Raw genomic sequence first — 20,936 nt, forward strand, 5'->3', positions numbered from 1 at the left:
TGGAGAGATAAATGGGGGTGGGGTGGGACTGGGGAGAAGGTAGCAAAGAGTACAATAGGTGAATGGGGGTGGGGATGGAGGTGATAGGTGAGAGGGGAGGGTGGAGCAGATAGGTGGGAATGGAGATGGGCAGGTAGGACAGGTCCTGAAGACTCCTTTGGGGCCTTGGATGGAGGTGAGGGAGGAGGTGTGGGTGCAGCTTTTGCAATTCCTGTGGTGGCAGGGGAGGGTGCCAGGAGGGGAGGGTGGGTTGTTGGGGGGCGTGGACCTGACCAGGTAGTCCCGGCATCTGCAGTCCTCACTTTTGCCTATCAATGGAGCAGGAACAGAGCTGGGCCAGATAGACAGAAACCAAGGCTTGGCAACATCAACAATAAACAGTAGAATAATTTCAATGGGGAGATGGTTCATGCACTGCACTCAGTGTCTTAAAACAGTAAAGTAGGACAAATAAATCCTGAGCTCCCAGGATGATAAAAGATATGGAAATCATATCAATGAAAAAGAAGTGCACTTTTGAGAGGTTTCAGGTCGTAAATTCATTTAAGAACCAAACTCAATACATAAGGTACAGAAGGCAGGTGGAAAAGCAAATGAGAGAAGCAAGGAGGGGTCATGGAAAACAACCTGGAAACACATCCAAGATAAAATCCCAAAGTCTATGAGCACAGCAATAGTTAAAGGATGGTAAAAAGGAATAGTTGGGCTGATTAAGGACCAGGAGAAAGTGAGGACTGCAGATGCTGGAGATCAGAGCTTAAAAGTGTGTTGCTGGAAAAGCGCAGCAGGTCAGGCAGCATCAAAGGAGCAGGAGAATCGAAGGGCTTATGCCCGAAACATCGATTCTCCTGCTCCTTTGATGCTGCCTGACCTGCTGCGCTTTTCCAGTAACACATTTTTAAGCTCTGATTAAGGACCAGAACAAGCAGATTGGCATGAAGAGGCAAGAGGCATGGGTGTGGTGTTAAATGAATACTTTGAATCTGTCTTTACCGAAGAGGTAGATGCTATCCAGGCCATGGTGACATTGGAGGGGGTTCAGTCACACAAACATTGGCAGGACTGCTAACGAGAGCTGTTAATAAAGCATCAGAACTCTTGTTTCATTACTAGGGGCAGAGAGCAGGGAGGTTGCAATGATTTTATGTAAGACACCAGTTTGACACCCGCTGGAATATTGGGCACAGGGGTGTATGCCAAATCGCAAGAGGATGTGAGTGCCCTGGAGAGAGTGCAGGAGAACAGTTCCAGGGATCAGGCTGGTCAGTTACGAGGATAGATTAGAGACACTGGGACTATTTCCTGTGGAGAGGAGAAAGTTAAAAGGAGATTTGATCGAAGTTTTCATAATCATGAGGGGTCTGGACAGAGTGGAGAGGGAGAAACTGTTCCCACTCATTGAGGACAATTTTCAAAGAAGCAAAGTGAGGTAATAAAATATCTCTTCTCACTCAGTGAATAGTGAGGGTCAGTAATACACTGCCTGCAGGTCTAATGATGGCAGGTCTAAATGAAACATTTAAGATGGTATTGGAGGATCATTTAAATAGACACAATGTGCAGGAGTTCAGCATGAAGTTAAAAATGTTCAGGGAGCCAGACACAATGGGCTGGCTTTTGTACTGTCAGAACGCTGTGATCAGTGTCACTCCGGCTTTGCAGAGCTGCCTTTTTTATGGAGCTCAGGGCAGCTGTTTGGTTGAAGCAGATTTGAGTGGGTTGGGGGGGGGTGGGGGGTGTGGGGGAGGGCGCTTCCAGGTTACAACAGAATATTAACTCATTGAAACCACATGGTTACCCAACACCTGCTCAGCTTTCTTCTGGCTCGAACTGGTTGCAACTCGAATTTCCATCAAGTTGTTAAACATCTCGAACTCTTTAAAATCGTGATGGAAAAGGATAGACCAGATCTAACAGTTGAAGTTCTAAATTGGAGGAAGACTAATTTTGATGGTATTAGGCAAGAACTTTCAAAAGCTGACTGGGGGCAGATGTTCCCAGGTAAAGGGATGGCTGAAAAATGGGAAGCCTTCAGAAATGAGATAATGAGAATCCAGAGAAAGTATATTCCTGTCAGGGTGGAAGGGAAGGCTGGTAGGTACAGGGAATGCTGGATGACTAAAGAAATTGAGGGTTTGGTTGAGAAAAAGAAGGAAGCATATGTCAGGTATAGACAGGATAGATGGAGAGAATCCTTAGAAGAGTATAAACGCAGTAGGAATATACTTAAGAGAGAAATCAGGAAGGCAAAAAGGGGACAAGAGATAGCTTTGGCAAATAGAATTAAGGAGAATCCAAAGGGTTTTTACAAATATATTAAGGACAAAAGAGTAACTAGAGAGAGAATAGTACCCCTCAAAGATCAGCAAGGCGGCCTTTGTGTGGAGCCGCAGGAGATGGAGGAGATACTAAACGAATATTTTGTATCAGTTTTTAATGTCAAAAAGGAAATGGAAGATATAGAATGTAGGGAAATAGATGGTGACATCTTGTAAAATGTCCATATTACAGAGGAGGAAGTGCTGGATGCCTTGAAACGCATAAAAGTGGATAAATTCCCAGAACCTGATCAGGTGTACCCTAGAACTCTGTGGGAAGCTAGAGAAGTGATTGCTGGGCCTCTTGCTGAGATATTTGTATCATCGATAGTCACAGGTGAGGTGCCGGAAGACTGGAGGTTGGCAAACATGGTGCCATGTTTAAGAAGGGTGGTAAGGACAAGCCAGGGAACTATAGACCAGTGAACATGATGTTGGTGGTGGGCAAGTAGTTGGAGGGAATCCTGAGGGACAGGATGCATATGTATTTGGACTGATTAGGGATAGTCAGTATAGCTCTGTGTGTGGTAAATCATGTCTCACAAACTTGATTGAGTTTTTTGAAGAAATAACAAAGAGGGCAGAGCAGTAGATGTGATCTATATGGACTTCAGTAAGGCGTTCGACAAGGTTCCCCATGGGAGACTGATTAGCAAGGTTAGATCTCATGGAATACAGGGAGAACTAGCCATTTGGATACAGAACTGGCTCAAAGGTAGAAGACAGAGGGTGGTGGTGGAGGATTGTTTTTCAGACTGGAGGTCTGTGACCAGTGGAGTGCCACAAGGATTGGTGCTGGGTCCACTACTTTTCATCACTTATATAAATGATTTGGATGTGAGCATAAGAGAAATAGTTAGTAAGTTTGCAGACACCAAAATTGAAGGTGTAGTAGATGGCGAAGGTTACCTCAGATTACAACAGGATCTTGACCAGATGGGCCAATGGGCTGAGAAGTGGCAGATGGAGTTTAATTCAGATAAATGTGAGGTGCTACATTTTGGGAAAGCAAATCTTAGCAGGACTTATACACTTAATGGGGAGGGAAATATATCCCTGGTGGTGGGGTCTGTTTGGAGGTGGCGGAAATGTCGGCGGATGATTTGGTTTATGCGAAGGTTGGTAGGGTGGAAGGTGAGCACCAGGGGTGTTCTGCCCTTGTTACGGTTGGAGGGGTGGGGTTTGAGGGCGGAGGTGCGGGATGTGGACGAGATGCGTTGGAGGGCATCTTTAACCACGTGGGAATTTATATTTCCCTCCCCACCCCTTTCCGCCTTCCGCAAAGACCGTTCCCTCCGTGACTACCTGGTCAGGTCCATGCCCCCCTACAACCCACCCTCCCATCCTGGCACCTTCCCCTGCCACCGCAGGAACTGTAAAACCTGTGCCCACACCTCCTCCCTCACCTCCATCCAAGGCCCTAAAGGAGCCTTCCACATCCATCAAAGTTTTACCTGCACATCCACTATTATCATTTATTGTGTCCGTTGCTCCCGATGCAGTCTCCTCTACATTGGGGAAACTGGACACCTCCTAGCAGAGCGCTTTAGGGAACATCTCCAAGACATCCGCACCAATCAACCACACCGCCCTGTGGCCCAACATTTCAACTCCCCCTCCCACTCTGCCGAGGACATGGAGGTCCTGGGCCTCCTTCACCGCCGCTCCCTCACCACTAGACACCTGGAGGAAGAACGCCTCATCTTCCGCCTCGGAACACTTCAACCCCAGGGCATCAATGTGGACTTCAACAGTTTCCTCGTTTTCCCTTCCCCCACCTCACCCTAGTTCCAAACTTCCAGCTCAGCACTGTCCCCATGACTTGTCCGGACTTGTCATACCCGCCTATCTTCCTTTCCACCTATCCACTCCACCCTCCCCCCGCCCCCGACCTATCACCTTCATCTCCTCCCCCACTCACCTATTGTACTCTATGCTACTCTCTCCCCACCCCCACCCTCCTCTAGCTTATCTCTCCACGCTTCAGGCTCTCTGCCTTTATTCCTGATGAAGGGCTTTTGCCCGAAACGTCGATTTTACTGCTCCCCGGATGCTGCCTGAACTGCTGTGCTCTTCCAGCACCACTAATCCAGAATCTGGTTTCCAGCATCTGCAGTCATTGTTTTTATCTACTTAATGGTAAGGTCCGAGGGAGTGTTCCTGAACAAAGAGACCTTGGAGTGCAGGTTCATAGCTCCTTGAAAGTGGAGATAGATAGGATAGTGAAGAAGGCGTTTGGTGTGCTTTCCTCTACTGGTCAGAATATTGAGTACAGGAGTTGGGAGGTCATGTTGTGGCTGTACAGGACATTGGTTAGGCCACTGTTGGAAAATTGCATGCAATTCTGGTCTCCTTCTTATCGGAAAGGTGTTGTGAAACTTGAAACAGTTCACAAAGGATGTACAAGGATATTGCCAGGGTTGGAGGGTTTGAGCTATAGGGAGAGGTTGTATAGACTGGGGCCATTTTCCCTGGAGCGTTGGAGGCTGAGGGGTGACCTTATAGAGGTCTATAAATTCATGAAGGGCATGGATAGGATAAATAGATAAGGTCTTTTTCCTGGGGTGGGGGAGTCAAGAAATAGACGGCAAAGGTTTAGGGTGAGAAGGGAAAGATATAAAAGAGACCTAAGGGGCAATGTTTTCATGCAGTGGGTGGTGAGTGTATGGAATGAGCTGCCAGAGGAAGTGGTGGAGGCTGGTACAATTGTAACATTTAAGAGGCATTTGGATGGGTATATGAATAGGAAGGGTTTGGAGGGATATGGGCCGGTGGGACTAAATTGGGTTGGTATATCTAGTCGGCATGGACGGGTTGGACTGAATGGTCTGGTTCTGTGCTGCACATCTTTATGACTCTATGACTCTTTCTCTACAGCCGACGTTTCCCATATTTTCTAACGGCTCCGAGAGGATGGAAGGATGGGGGTCCTCTGCTTTAACAGACACTTTAAGACGGTGTCGATGGAGGGTTCAGGCCTTGGGGGTCTGACGCAGCTCTGGAGCTGACTCCTGAGGGAAGATCTGAAGATCCTCTCCAAACAGGCCCTGAAACAAATCCAATCCAGCATGATTGAGGGACGCTGAGGTGAATGTCCTGTTGGGAGGAGGGAGAGAGTGTGAAATTGGGAAGAATACAGGGTACCAGGACACAATGTCTGATGCTTCATTTTGAGCATAGAGACTGTTATTGGAGGTATCTCTGACTGAGATGAGATTATCCAAGTGATCTTCCCACTCTGGAATATCGCCATGTCAGTGGGAGTGACCAGGATTGGTCGGCACCTTAATGGGGGCTGGAGGGGTGGTCACTCTGTTCCACCTGCTGGGAATTTATCAATAACATTACTGGCTACACCCACCGTCATTCCCTCCCACTTTCTAATGCATCTTTGAACACCCACTTTATCACATTGAGGTTGTAACAGCCGCCTTTAACGCCGTAAAATGTCTGAAGGCATGGCACTGCCAACTAAAACCTGACACTGTCAGAAAATCTTAGGGCAGATGGTCAAAGGGGTCAGCTTTCAGAAGCTTCTTAAAGAACCCCAGAATAGTCACCACACAGAAAGAGGCCATTCCGCCCAAACAGGCCAGGCTGTCTGAAGGCCCAAATCACCCAGTGACCATCCTCCCTCCCTCACTCCCTCGCCCCCCCCTCCAGCCAATGGCCCTGCAGCACATTCTCCTTTTACAGAGAATGATCCAATTCCTTTTGGAAAGCCACAACTTGAGATCCCCAGATCCTAACCACTCACTCTGTTCAAATGTTTATTCTCCCATGACAACTGGTTTGTTTGCAAATCACTTAAATCTGTGCCATCTCATTCTTAATCAGTTTCACATGTGGGGACGGTCTCTCACTATCCAAAATCTTCCATGGAATTTCCTCCCAACCTTTCCTCCTGCAGAGAGTTAGGACCCAATCTGTTTCCGTAATTCCTCATTCTGGGAAAACTTCTTGTGAATCTTTTCTGTGACTTCCCCACATGCCCCAGGGCCTCCTCCCCCTCTGTAAACCACAGTACCCAGAACTGGAAACAATAGTCCCACACTTTAACATCACCTCCTAAAGGGGAGTGCGGGAGGTGGAATTATTTCTCAGGAAATGAAGACACCGATGGTGAAGTAATTACATTTGGGAATGAAGAGGTTGGGATTGGACTATCTCTGGCAGCTTGGATGGATGTGGGGAGTTGGAGGAGCTTGCAGGGTGAGAACTTTAAAAGCGAAGGGGCTGTAGGATTGGACGTTTTCTGAGAGTACAGGCTGATGGTGGGAGAGGCAGGTCATTACTTGCTTTTGGTTGTTATCAGGATAACCATGAGGGTTACAGTGAGGTGGGCAGAGTAATGAAATTGCTTTCCATCAGCTTATCTTTGGAGTTCAGGGAAACGTTTAACGAATTGCTCTGTGTTTACAACACCAGAACTGCTTCTCCAGTCTTCCCGAGATTAACTGTTGAGGTCGTGTCTGCCTCATTGCTGTGTGATGGACGGCCGAAGATATTTATTACCCAGTGCTGTGTCAGCAGTTTGTACAAGCCCTGAGTAACAGACTGTGCTGAACCCCGTACCGATTTCCCTCTTCTTCCTCGGCTTGTCCTGGAATTCCCAGCTGGATCTATTGGGAATGGTGAAACAGGAGTGAGATTTCATCTTCCAGAGCCCACCCACCCAATCGTTCGTTTTGCTCTGCTTTGTGTCTGGGACAGTGTGAAGTCATGTTTCATTTATAAGGGGCTCATAAACATTGCCCCGTCAGAAAAGCAAAGTTTCCTGATTACAGGGACCGGGACCTCTTCCCTAACGTTGGAAAACAGCGGAAAATTAAATCTCGGAAGCAGACAATGTGATGGGGTTAGGAGATTGATGGAATCATGGAGAAGTCCAGTGCTCAGGTTCTCATCTCCAGATCTGAGCTGGTTGGTGTTACAACTCCATGATCACAGTCAGGAAAGCTGTCTGCAGTTGCTATGGGTTTCACTGATAGGTTTCCTCATCCGGGAGAGTTATTTCCAGTTTCCTGGATGGAAATGACCTTTTGCTTTTTTGGAGCTGCTAATAGATTTCAGAAATTGTGAATGTTTGAGATAATCAGAGGATTAGATAGGGTAGACAGGGAGAGCCTTTTTCCTAGGATGATGACGTCAGCGTGTACGAGGGGGGCATAACTTCAGATTGAGGGGTGATAGATTCAAGACAGATGTCAGAGGCAGGTTCTTTACTCAGAGAGTGATAAGGGCGTGGAATGCCCTACCTGCTAATGTAGTTAACTCAGCCACATTAGGGAGATTTAAACAATCCTTGGATAAGCACATGGATGATAATGGGATAGTGTAGGGAGATGGACTTAGATTAGTTCACAGGTCGGTGCAACATCGAGGGCCAAAGGGCCTGTTCTGTGCTGCATTGTTCTGTGTCCTGTGTTTTAAGGTTGAGCTTTTCAGCTTCTCCCTGCACAAAGTGAGCAAATCTTGCATCACTGACAGAAACCAGAGACACCTGACTGAATTACCCAATCCTGAGCCTCTCCCCCCTGCCCCATGGAAATCTGACAACTCTATCAAGATCACACCAGATTCCTGACTGAGATTTGGGATTCATAGACTCTGGGTTTGCTTGGAGGTCTGACCATTGCCAGTGGAGTGTGAGGACCAGGAGGAGTGACTATATTATCTCCCCAAATAAAGGGGTGATTGGTCAGCAGGAGGCAATTCTGTCCTTCACTGCATTAAACATCATAATTTACTGTAAAAACTTGTGAAAATCTGAATGTAGGTTTGCTCACTGAGCTGGAAGATTTGTTTTCAGACGTTTCTATGTAACATCATCAGTGAGCCTCTGGATGAAGCACTGATGGCATGGCCCACTTTCTATTTTATGTGTTTAGGTTTCCTTGGGTTGGTGATGTCATTTCCTGTTCTTTTTCTCAGGGGGTGGTAAATGGGGTCCAAGTCAATGTGTTTGGTGATAGAGTTCCGGTTGGAATGCCATGCTTCTAGGAATTCTCATGCATGTCTCTGTTTGGCTTGTCCTAGAATGGATGTATTGTCCCAGTCGAAGTGGTGTCCTTCCTCATCTGCATATAAGGGTGCTAGTGAGAGAGGGTCATGTCTTTTTGTGGCTAGTTGATGTTCCAGAACCTCAACCTCAGCTACAAATCTTCTCAAAACTCTCTAAATTGTATTAATGTCTGATGATCCTTCAGTCCCATTGTAAATAAAATCTATATTGAGCAAAAGACATTCTGACTGACCTGACTGGAAGGGTGAGGATAGGATGAGCTGAAAGGCCTTAAACTGTTTTCCCTGTCAACAGGGCACAGGGAGTAGGAATTCTCCTGGAGTCCCCGACCAATCAGAGATCTGTGCCTTGGTGCAATCTCTAATTGTTATTCCAAAGCTGCACCAAATGCTAAACGGAGAAATCCTGAAAGAAAAACTATCTGTGAAGAGAGAGAAACCGAGTTAACATTTTGAGTTGAATGTGACAGCCGGAGGAAGGTCGAAAGGTAGAAAGAAAAGTGAAGGTGTGCTGGAGGGTAGGGAAGAGAGCATGAAAAAAAGCTACTGGAGGAAAAGGAAAAGGCAATAATGATTGATACAGTAAAGAAACAAAGCATTTATCCAAAGTATGCATGAGTGTGTATGTGTGTGTGTGTGTATCTGTGTTTGAGTGAGTGTATCTGCGTGTATGTATATGTACCTGAGTTTGAGTATGTATGTGTGTGTATCTGTGTTTGAGTGAGTATATCTGTGTATGAGTGTTTGTATCTGAGTTTGAGTATAAATATATGTGTTTGAGTGACTGTATATGCATATCTGTGTGTGAGAGTGAAGTGTGTATTTGTGTTTGAGTGAGTGTACGTTTATCTGTGTTTGACTGAGTATCTGAGTGTGTATAGGTGTGTGTGTATCTGTGAGTGAGTATCTGTGTGTATCTGAGTGTATGTGTGTGTTAGAAAGGCAGAATAAAGAGCCCTGTCTGAAAACAAAAACATGAAAAACAAGATTTGAATGTGGAAGATAACTCAAATGGAGGACAGGGTTTGTAGCCAATGGCATGATGAGGTAGAGATCACACACATACTCAAAATCACAGGAGCCTTGCTCAGCCACAGCAGGGTGACTGTTTAAACAATTTACAGCAGGACCGTGCAGGAAATTGGAAGACGACAATTTATATCTGCTTTAAAAAATACCAAAGCCCCCACCCAATTTCAATCACACCCTCCAGCCCATGGTCACAGGTTCCAGTGCTTCAGGGACACAGTCAGGTTTGGTTTAAAGGAGCAGAGAGTTTTGTGATCAGAAACACTCTGTCTGAGAGAGGCATTGGGAGCAGGAATTGGAGATTGGAATAGTTTAGTGAGCAGACAGGGAATTGGGAAGGCTCTGGGTCTAACTGGACGGCTTGACCAATAAGGTCAATGTACTGAATGCTGCCCCCCACCCCAAAAACAATTCTGAAAAATATTGTGCTCCTCAGTTAAGGAGAGTTATAAATGTTTTAGAAATTATTGAGCAAGTTTATGAGACTAACACCTGAAACATATAAAATGCTAAGTGGTCTTGTTAAGAGGGATATGGAGGGAATGTTTCTGCTTTTGGGATATTCTGGTATGAGGGCTCTCTGTTTCAATGTAAGGGGCAGCCCATTTAAACAGACTTGAGGCGAATTTTCTCACAGAGGGTCAAGGGTTTTTGGAACTACCTTTAAAAGGTTGTGGAAGCAAAGTTTTTGAATATTCTTATAATGAGGGCTAGATTCTTTGTAAACTTTCTTTGTTAGATTCTTAAAGGTTAGTGGTGAAGGCCTTGTGTGAGCTACTCCTGCTTCTAATTTACAAAGTTTTTTATTCATTCACAGGATGTAGCTGTAAACATTAGAGGTATAATTAGTCAGTTTGTAGATGACACCAAAACTGGAGGTGTAGTGGACAGCGAAGAAGGTTACCTCAGATTACAATCGGATCTTGATCAGATGGGCTAATGGGCTGAGGATAATTTAGATAAATGTGAGGTGCTGCATTTTGGAAAAGCAAATCAGAGCAGGACTTATACACTTAATGGTAAGGTCCTGGGGAGTGTTGCTGAACAAAGAAACCTTGGTGTGCAGGTTCATAGCTCCTTGCAAGTGGGGTTGCAGGTAGATAGGTGAAGAAGGCATTTGGTATGCTTTCCTTTACTGGACAGAGCATTGAGTACAGGAGTTGGGAGGTCATGTTGTGGCTGTACAGGACATTGGTTCGGCCACTGTTGGAACGCTGCGTGCAGGTCTCCCTGCTTTTGGATGAATGTTGTGAAACTTGAAAGGATTCAGAAAAGACAGGGAGAGGCTGAATAGGCTGGGGCTGTTTTCCCTGGAGCATTGAAGGCTGAGGGGTGACCTTATAGAGGTTTATAAACCATGAGGGGCGTGGATAGGATAAACAGACAAGGTCTTTTCCTCAGGGTGCGGAAACTAGAGGGTGTAGGTTTAAGGTGAGAGGACAAAGATTTAAAAAGGACCTAAGGAGTAACATTTTTACACAGAGGGTGGTACGTGTATGGAATGAACTGCCAGAGGAGGTGGTGGAGGCTGGTACAATTACAGCACTTAAAAGACATCTGGATGGGTATGTGAATAGGAAGGTTTTGGAGGGATATGAGCCAAACGCTGGCAAATGGGACTAGGTTAGGTTAGGATATCTGGTCGGCATGGACGAGTTGGATGGAAGGGTCTGTTTCCGTGCTGTACAACTCTGTGATTTTATGAGGGCATCACTGGCTGGGCCCAGCATTTATTGCCCATCCCTAATTACCCAGAGGGCAGCTGAGAGTCAACCACATTGCTGTGGGCCAGGAGTCACGTGTAGGCTAGGCCAGGTAAGGATGGCAGCTTCCTTCCCTAAAGGGCTTTAATGAACCAGATGGGATTTTCCTGATAATTGACAATTGATTTTATGGTTGTCATAGAGATGTACACATTAGCCATCCTCAGTCATCTGGCACCTCACCTATGGTTGTTGATAATACAAAACCTCAGCAAGGGGCCCAGCAATCACTTCCCACAAAGATCTGGGAAACACCAGGACAGGTCCCAGAGATTATCCACCTTGATGCATTTTAAGACCTCAAGGGCCTTATCATTTGTGATATGAATTCTTTTCAAGACACCACTATTTATTTACCCAAGTTCCCTAGCTTCCACGTCCATCTCCACAGTAAATACTGACATGAAATATTTGTTTAGTATCTCCCCCAACTCCTGTGGTTCCACACATAGACGGCCATGTTGATCTTTAAGGAGCCCGGTTTTCTCCTTAGTTACTCTTTAGTCCTTAATGTACTGACAGAATCCCTTCAGATTCTTCTTCACTCTATTTGCCAAAACTATCACAAGTCCTTTTTGCCCTTGTGATTTCCCTCTTAAGAATACCCTAACTGCCATTACACTACTCTAGGGATTCACTCAATCCCAGTTGTCTATACCTGCCACATGCTTCCTTCTTTTTCTTGACCAGAGCCTCAATTTCTTTAGTCACCCAACATTCTCTACACCAATTGTCCTGACTCCAATTTAAAACAGTAACTTTTTGATCAGTTCTCTCCTTTTCCATAACTTGTTTAAAAACAAATAGAATTATGGTCATTGGCCTTAAAGTGCTCCCCACTGGCACCTCAGTCACTTGCCCTGTCTTATTTCCCAGTAGGGAGGAGGTACATTCACATATTGATTAAGATTGTTATTTTGTACACATGTAATAAGTTCCAACCCATTCAAGCCCTTAACATTATGGCACTCCCAGTCTCTGTTTAAAAACTTTAAATCCCCTACCATTGAAGCCCAATTATTCTTACAGATATCAGAGATCTGGATGGAAGTTTGCTCGCTGAGCTGGAAGGTTTGGTTTCAGACGTTTTGTCACCATACTATGTAACATCATCAGTGAGCCTCCGAATGAAGTTTCACATATTACCCAGCAGTGATGAACCGACTGAAACTGAGCCTTCCAGCTCACTGAGCAAACTTACATCCAGAACCTCAACCTCAGCTACAAATCTTCTCACAATTCGCTAATATCAGAGATCTTCTTGCACATTTACTTCTCAATTTCCTGCTGACTACTGGGGATTCTATAATACAATCCCAATAAGGTGATCATCCCTTTCTTGTTTCTCAGTTCGACCCAAATAACTTCACTGGATTTTCTCCCAGGAATATCCTCCCGAAATACAGCCATAATGTTATCCCTAACCAAATATGCCAGTCCCCCTCCTCTCTCACTTCCCTTTCTATTCCTCCTATAACATCTATACTCTAATCCAGGACCCCCAGTCCTGTCCATCCCTCAGCCACATCTCTGTAATAGCTATGATATCCCAGTTCCATGTTCTCAACCATGCTCAAAGTTAAATTCACCTGCACCTCCACACACATCATCTATTGCATCCTCTGCACCCGATGTGGCCTCCTCTATATTGGGGAGACAGGCCGCCTACTTGCGGAGTGTTTCAGAGAACACCTCTGGGACACCCGGACCAACCAACCCAACCACCCTGTGGCTCAACACTTCAACTCCCCCTCTCACTCCACCAAGGATATGCAGGTCTTTGGACTCCTCCATTGCCAGACCACAACAACACGACGGTTGGAGGAAGAGCACCTCATCTTCCGCCTAGGAACCCTCCAACCACAAGGGATGAACTCGGATTTCACCAGTTTCCTCATTTCCCCTCCCCCCACCTTGTCTCAGTCAAATCCATCGAACTCAGCACCGCCTTCCTAACCTGCAATCTTCTTCCTGACCTCTCCACCCCCACCCCCACTCCGGCCTATCACCCTCACCTTGACCTCTTTCCACCTATCACATTTCCAACACCCCTTCCCCAAGTCCCTCCTCCCTACCTTTTATCTTAGCCTGCTGGACACACTTTCCTCATTCCTGAAGAAGGGCTTATGCCCGAAACGTCGATTCTCCTGTTCCCTGGATGCTGCCTGACCTGCTGCGCTTTTCCAGCAACACATTTTCAGCTCTAAGTTCACCTGCCTCACCTGTCAGGCCTCTTACATTGAAGTAAATGCAGTTTAATTTAAAATAATGCCTCATCTTCTGCCTTGGGATCCTGCAACCACACGACATCAACATCGACTTCACCAGTTTCCTCACCCCACTGTCCCCACCTCATCCCAGATCCAACCCTCCAACTCAACACTGTCCTACCTGTCAAACTTCATTCACCTGTCTGTTCCACCCTCCCCTTTGACCTATCACTTTCACCCCCCCACCTGCATCCACCTACCGCCTTCCCAGGTACCTTCCTCCAAGCCCCACCACCACCTCGCTCCCCTTATTTATCTCTCAGCCCCCTTCCCCCCTCCATGTTCTTGAAGAAGGACTTATGCCCAAAACGTCGACTCTCCTGCTCCTCGGATGCTGCCTGACCTGCTGTGCTTTTCCAGCATCACACTCTCTCAACTCTGATCTCCAGCATCTGCAGTCCTCAATTTTTCCAAGTTTAATTCATCAGTCATTAGACTTTTTAAACTATCCAGATTTATTTAAAATCAAATTCAAAGTCCTATCTCAGCCATAGTGGGATTTGAACCGGCTTCCTCAGAACATTATATGGGTCTCTGGATTAATAATCTAGTGATGATACTGTGACCTCACTTATTGCTCAGTTTAAAGAGAATAAACAGGGAGATGTTTGTGTCAGATTCACTTTTCACTGGAGTGACAAAACAGCGCAAAGATAAGCTCGTACACTGAGAATCAACTGTATCTATGTCAACCACCATTGTATGAAAAACACACACACACACACACAAATCACACACACACAGAGGCCCTCTCTCATACACAAGCTCTCTCTCATATGCTCACACCCCCCCCCACACTCACATCCACACACGCACCCTCTCAGAGACTGATACCCCATTACACTCACACACATACACACTCTCTAACAGACACTCACACCCCCACTCACACCCCCTCACACACACCCACATGCACACACTTACTCAGTCTCCCCTGCGCCCACACGTATACAAGTTTGTTGAGTGAATTTGTATTTGCAGAATTACATTTCATTTTGCTCAAAAACTGCATGAATCCATGTGAGATTCTGTAACTCCCACTGTCGAAACAGAATCAGTCTGACCTAACATTGGGACACAGACAGACTTTAACTTCACATCTTCAATGCGTTATCTGAGCTGAGATGATAGCTATTGGTAAACGCTATCTTGAGCATGCAACTTTAAAAAGTTTCTGAGATTTACATATGAAGGAACCGAAACTAGCTTTCGGAGCGCTGCTCCTTCATTAGGTGGTTGTGGAGAATAAGATTGTAAGACACAGAATTTATAGCAAAAGTTTACAGTGTGATGTAACTGAAATTATATATTGAAATCTCCACCTTCGCCTCCAAATCAGGACTATAACCTGGTGTTGTATGTGATTTTTAACTTTGTCCACCCCAGTCCAACATCATGAATCCAATTAGGAAGTCTTAAACAATGGTTTGTTTATCACAAGATGGTCCAGTCTCCACAGGCTGATTTTCACATTGACTTACCAATTCACTATCATCTCTCTCAGGAATCTCACTAGGACATTGTTCACTATATGTCTGAAGCTGATGCAAGAAGCACTAAGGAACATCTGAAATGCTGGGAGTTGCAATCCTGAGCAACCTTTTGGCAAAGTTTGTTTGTCTTAGAATTCGAATAGAATTAGATTTTATTGTGATGTGTAGTCAAGTGCAGGAATACAGTGAAAAGTGCACAATGTTGCTATTCTCATCATCACCTTAGGTATGAAGATACCAAAATACCAAACCTTAGTTACAAAGTGGAAAAATAAAGAAACACAGTTACAATTTAAACATTACAGTCTCAGTGTAAAGTTAGAAAAAATGTAGGAAAGACCCAAAGGAACTGCAGATTTTACATGGCACAAAATTTATAAAATGGAGCCACACAAATAGTTTCTCTGGTGAAAGCTTCAAATTACAAAGTATTTAGAGACAGAGGAACATGGGAAATCAGAGTAAGTGAACACCATTCGGCCCATTGAGTCTGCTGTTCCATTCAACTAGATCACAGCTGATCATCAGTCTCAACAATATGTTCCTGCATTATCACCATATTCCTTGATATCCTGATTACGTCAGAATGAGTAATCTCTGTCTTGAACATACTCAGTGCCCGATAGCAAATCAGATGCTGTCATAGAGTCATAGAGATGTACAGCATGGAAACAGACCCTTCGGTCCAACCTGTCCATGCCGACCAGCTATCCCAACCCAATCTAGTGCTACCTGCCAGCACCCGGCCCATATCCCTCCAAACCCTTCCTATTCATATACCCATCCAAATGCCTCTTAAATGTTGCACTTCCTCTGGAAGCTCATTCCATACAGGTACCACCCTCTGTGTGAAAACGTTGTCCCATAGGTTTCTTTTATATCTTTCCCCTCTCACCCTAAACCTATGCCCTCTAGTTCTGGATTCCCCTACACCAGGGAAGAGGCTTTGTCTATTTACCCTATCCATGCCTCTCATAGTTTTGTAAACCTCTATAAGGTCATCCCTCAGCCTCCAATGCTCCAGGGGAACCAGCCCCAGCCTGTTCAGCCCCTCCCTATAGCTCAAATCCTCCAACCCTGACAACATCCTTGTAAATCATTTCTGACCCTTTCAGGTTTCACAACATCTTTCCGATAGGAAGGAGACCAGAATTGCATGCAATATTCCAAAAGTGGCCTAACCAATGTCCTGTACAGCCACAACATGACCTCCCAACTCCTGTACTCAATACTCTGACCAATAAGATAAAGCATACCAAACGCCTTCTTCACTATCCTATCTACCTGCAACTCAAGGAGCTATGAATCTGCACTCCAAGGTCTCTTTGTTCAGCAACACTCCCTAGGATCTTAAGTGTATAAGTCCTGCTAAGATTTGCTTTCCCAAAATGCAGCACGTGGCATTTATCTGAATTCAACTCCATCTGCCACTTCTCAGCCCATTGGCCCATCTGGTCAAGATCCTGTTGTAAGCTGAGGTAACCCTCTTTGCTGTCCACTACACCTCCAATTTTGGTGTCATCTGCAAACTTACTAACTGCACCTCTTATGCTCGCATCCAAATCATTTATGTAAATGACAAAAAGTAGAGGACCCAGCACCGATCCTTGTGGCACTCCACTGGTCACAGGCCTCCAGTCTGAAAAACAACCCTCCACCATCACCCTCTGTCTTATACCTTTGAGCCAGTTCTGTATCCAAATGGCTAGTTGTCCCAGTATTCCATGAGATCTAACCTTGCTAACCAGTCTCCCATGGGGAACCTTGTCGAACGCCTTACTGAAGTCCATATAGATCACATCTACTGCTCTGCCCTCATCAATCTTCTTTGTTACTTCTTCAAAAAACTCAATCAAGTTTGTGAGACGTGATTTCCCACGCACAAAGCCATGTTGACTATCCTGAATCAGTCCTTGCCTTTCCAAATACATGTACATCCTTTCCCTCAGGATTCCCTCCAACAACTTGCCCACCAACGACGTCAGGCTCACTGGTCTATAGTTCCCTGGCTTGTCCTTACCACCTTCTTAAACAGTGGCACCACGTTATCCAACCTTCAGTCTTCTGGCACCTCACCTGTGACTATCGATGATACAAATATCTCAGCAAAAGTTTCAGCAATCACTTCCCTAGCTTCCCACAGAGTTCTAGGGTACACCTGATCAGGTCCTGGTGATTTATCCACCTTTAACCGTTTCAAGACATCCAGCACTTCCTCCTCTGTAATCTGGACATTTTGCAAGGTGTCAGCATCTATTTCCCTACAGTCTATATCTTCCATATCCTTTTCCACAGTAAATACTGATGCAAAATATTCATTTAGTATCTCCCCCATTTTCTGCGGATCCACACAAAGGCCGCCTTGCTGATCTTTGAGAGGCCCTATTCTCTCCCTAGTTACCCTTTTGTCCTTAATGTATTTGTAAAAACTCTTTGGATTCTCCTTAATTCTATTTGCCAAAGCTATCTCATGTCTCATTTTTGCCCTCCTGATTTCGCTCTTAAGTATATTCCTACTGCCTTTATACTCTTCTAAGGATTCACTCAATCTGTACCTGACATAAGCTTCCTTCTGTTCTTAACCAAACCCTCAATTTTTTTAGTCATCCAGCATTCCCTATACCTACCAGCCTTTCCTTTCACCCTGACAGGAATATACTTTCTCTGGATTCTCGTTATCTCATTTCTGAAGGCTTCCCATTTTCCAGCCGTCCCTTTACCTGCGAACATCTGCCTCCAATCAGCTTTTGAAAGTTCTTGCCTCATACTGTCAAAATTGGCCTTTCTCCAATTTAGAACTTCAACTTTTAGATCTAGTCTATCCTTTTCCATCACTATCTTAAATCTAATAGAATTATGGTCGCTGGCCCCAAAGTGCTCCCCCACTGACAACTCAGTCACCTGCCCTGCCTTATTTCCCAAGATTTGCACCTTCTCTAGTAGGTACATCCACATATTGAATCAGAAAATTTTCTTGTACACACTTAACAAATTGCTCTCCATCTAAACCTTTAACACTATGGCAGTCCCAGTCTATGTTTGGAAAGTTAAAATCCCCTACCATAACTACCCTATTATTCTTACAGATAGCTGAGATCTCCTTACAAGTTTGTTTCTCAATTTCCCTCTGACTATTAGGATGTGAAGAAGCCATTGGGAAGTAGTGATCATAATACAATAAGCTTCAATCTGCAATTTGAGAGGGAAAGGGTACAATTGGAAGTGACAATATTTCTGTTGAATAAAGGGAACTATGGAGCTATGAGGGAGGAGCTGGCCAAAGTTCAATGGTGCAATACCTTAGCAGGGATGACAGTGGAGGAACAATGGTAGGTATTTCTGGGTATAATGCAGAAGTTGCAGGATCAGTTCATTCCAAAAAGGAAGAAAGATCCTAGGAGGAGGCATGGGTGGCCGTGGCTGATGAGGGAAGTTAAGAAACATATAAAGTTAAAAGAGAAAAGGTATAACATAGCAAAGATAAGTGGAAAAACTGAGGACTGGGAAGTTTTTAAAGAACAACAGAGGATTACTAAGAAGGAAATACGCAGAGAAAAAATGAGGTACAAAGGTAAACTGGCCAAAAATATAAAGGAGGATAGTAAAAACTTTTTTAGGTATGTGAAAGGCAAAAAAATGGTTAAGACTAAAATTGGGCCCTTGAAGACAGAAACAGGGGGATATATTACGGGGAACAAAGAAATGGCAGAAGAATTGAATTGGTACTTCAGATCTGTGTTCACTGGGGAAGACACAAGCAATCTCCCAGAGGTAATAGTGGCTGAAGGACCTGAACTGAAGGGAATTTATATTTGCCAGGAATTGGTGTTGGAGAGACTGTTAGGTCTTTTTAGAAACGAAAATCACTTCTCAATAATCGCTCTAGACAAATTCAGGAAAACAAAGTTTTATTAGCAAGTCTGCAGAGTTGGGCACCCTTCTGAGAAAAAGGCGCGCCAAGGCTAACAAAGTTTCTCATTAAATACAGCACAAGTCCCTCCCCTCTTTGGCTCTAAAGAGTCACGAGGTTCACATTCTAAACCGTCAGTATTTTTCCATTCTGCACCCTTATCACAAAGTCTGCAGCAGATGTCTCCCGAGTTGTTTTTCTACCCTGTAGTCTTATCAGTCAAGGACTTATTCTTCTCTGTCAGAGTTAGTGGTCTTATCAATCAAGGACTTGTTTTTCTACTCTGTCAACGTGAGTGGTCTTATCAATCCGTACAGATGTCTCGTCCTTTATTATAGAGAAGCATGTTTTACCCTACCCCAATGGCTCTATTCCCCTTAGACTTTGGGGTCATGCACATCTCAGTTGTTTGTACTGAAATCGTCTCTCACAATTCCACCCTTTCTGTTTTTAAGATGTGCATGACAAAGATAAGCGTCCTCCCATCAGGGGCCCGGGAAATCCTTGGTCTTTCGCAGCAACAGCACCTTAAGTTCCTGCGTTCCATGTTGGGGTACCGCCACTGCCTGGAGTTGGGAAATATTTTTCTGGATTAAAGATTGAACACAGGGGGTCAGGCAGGGTAAGATGAGTAGAAGCATTACGCCCCCCCCCCCCCCCCCCCCAGCCACCAGTAACACCGTGCGCCACCAACTACCACCTAGGAGACCATCCCACCATCCGATGCCACCAAGAGGACGCCAGGATTGAACCGGCACATGGGCCAATTTCCGAATTTTATCGGAAATCTTCAAAACTGCTTTACCATTATCGTCAATTTTCAGACAGCAGTTAGTCAGGTTAAACTTCCCGCACACGCCCCCTTCCGAGGCCAACAGATAATCCAAGGCAAGCCGGTTTTGGTATATAGCAGCCCTCATCTGATCCTGCTGCTTAGCCAGCAACTCCAGGGCCAGGGCAGTCCAGTTAGTAATGACCTCTACGACTGCTTGGAGCCTGATAATTCGATTTAACATATAGATAGGAGTACGGTATCCCCATGATCCGTCCTGTGCCCACGTAGCAGGCCCGTAGTATTCAATAATACGGGCCGGTGGCCACTCATCCCCCCAATCACCGACTTGGATATCCCTTGGCGACCTACGCAGGGAGTCAAAGAGTTTAACTCCCAAATCATCGCCTTCCTCCCGGGGTAATAGGAAGAATTCAGGTCGTATTAGACCCAGGAAGCATACTCCAGCCCATCCCATGGGCAGTTTGGAATATGCCTGATTACCGCATATCCAAAATAGGCCATCTGGAGCAGGCCCTCCCTGCCTCACAATGTCATCCCACAGCTCCTTTACCCCAGGGACGCCCTCATAAGGACCAGGACCACTGCAATTCCAGTATTCGGATTCTTGGCCCCGTGGCAGAGTCTGGACAGGATTATCCCAGCATTGATTCCCCTGACAACCACCGCTCCACACTCTCTTACCAGAATCTGGCAGAGTCTTAACAGGAGCGTCCGAGCATTGATTTCCCTGACAACCACCGGTCCAGACTCTCTTCATGCCATCAGAAGGGTTAGCACTTAGCTCGTAAGAGGAGGAATCAGTACGTAACCGAACGCAATTTTGATGATCTCGGTTTGCAAAGTACCAAGTAATATTCTCAGGCCACCATACTTGTGTGGTGGCATTCAATACACTCTGACAGGGACTAATTCCTACCTCCACGGTCCCCTTGCCTTCAACACATAACTGGCCCTCAGGGCTATTCGTCAGTCTCCACCCCTGGCTTTTCCTTTCGTTGACATGTGTCCAATTGTATTGAAGCAATTCCCATATGTCTAAGCTTTGCCCAGTCCACGGCCATTGTTCTGACATATGTGGCCCCCCACAAACCCAGCAATTGCTAACATTTAAAACAGTGGCAATCCTAGAGGTGAGATCAATAAACAGGTTTTGTGTTACATCAGGGAGCTCAATCTGCTCTTTTACCTCTTTGTATATAGATGGCACTTTAGAGACAACGACCGTTCTCTGACGGTCGTGCTCTTTCTCTAACTCCCGTTCAGTGTTCTGAACTCTGGTCTCCTTGACTCTGTCAACCTGCTCTCTGAGCAACACGGAGGGTAGGCCCCACTG

This window comes from Chiloscyllium plagiosum, unplaced genomic scaffold, assembly GCF_037043375.1.
Source record: "Chiloscyllium plagiosum isolate Xiang-an unplaced genomic scaffold, Cpla_swu_hap1 HiC_scaffold_29, whole genome shotgun sequence".
In the NCBI taxonomy this organism is placed as follows: domain Eukaryota; kingdom Metazoa; phylum Chordata; class Chondrichthyes; order Orectolobiformes; family Hemiscylliidae; genus Chiloscyllium; species Chiloscyllium plagiosum.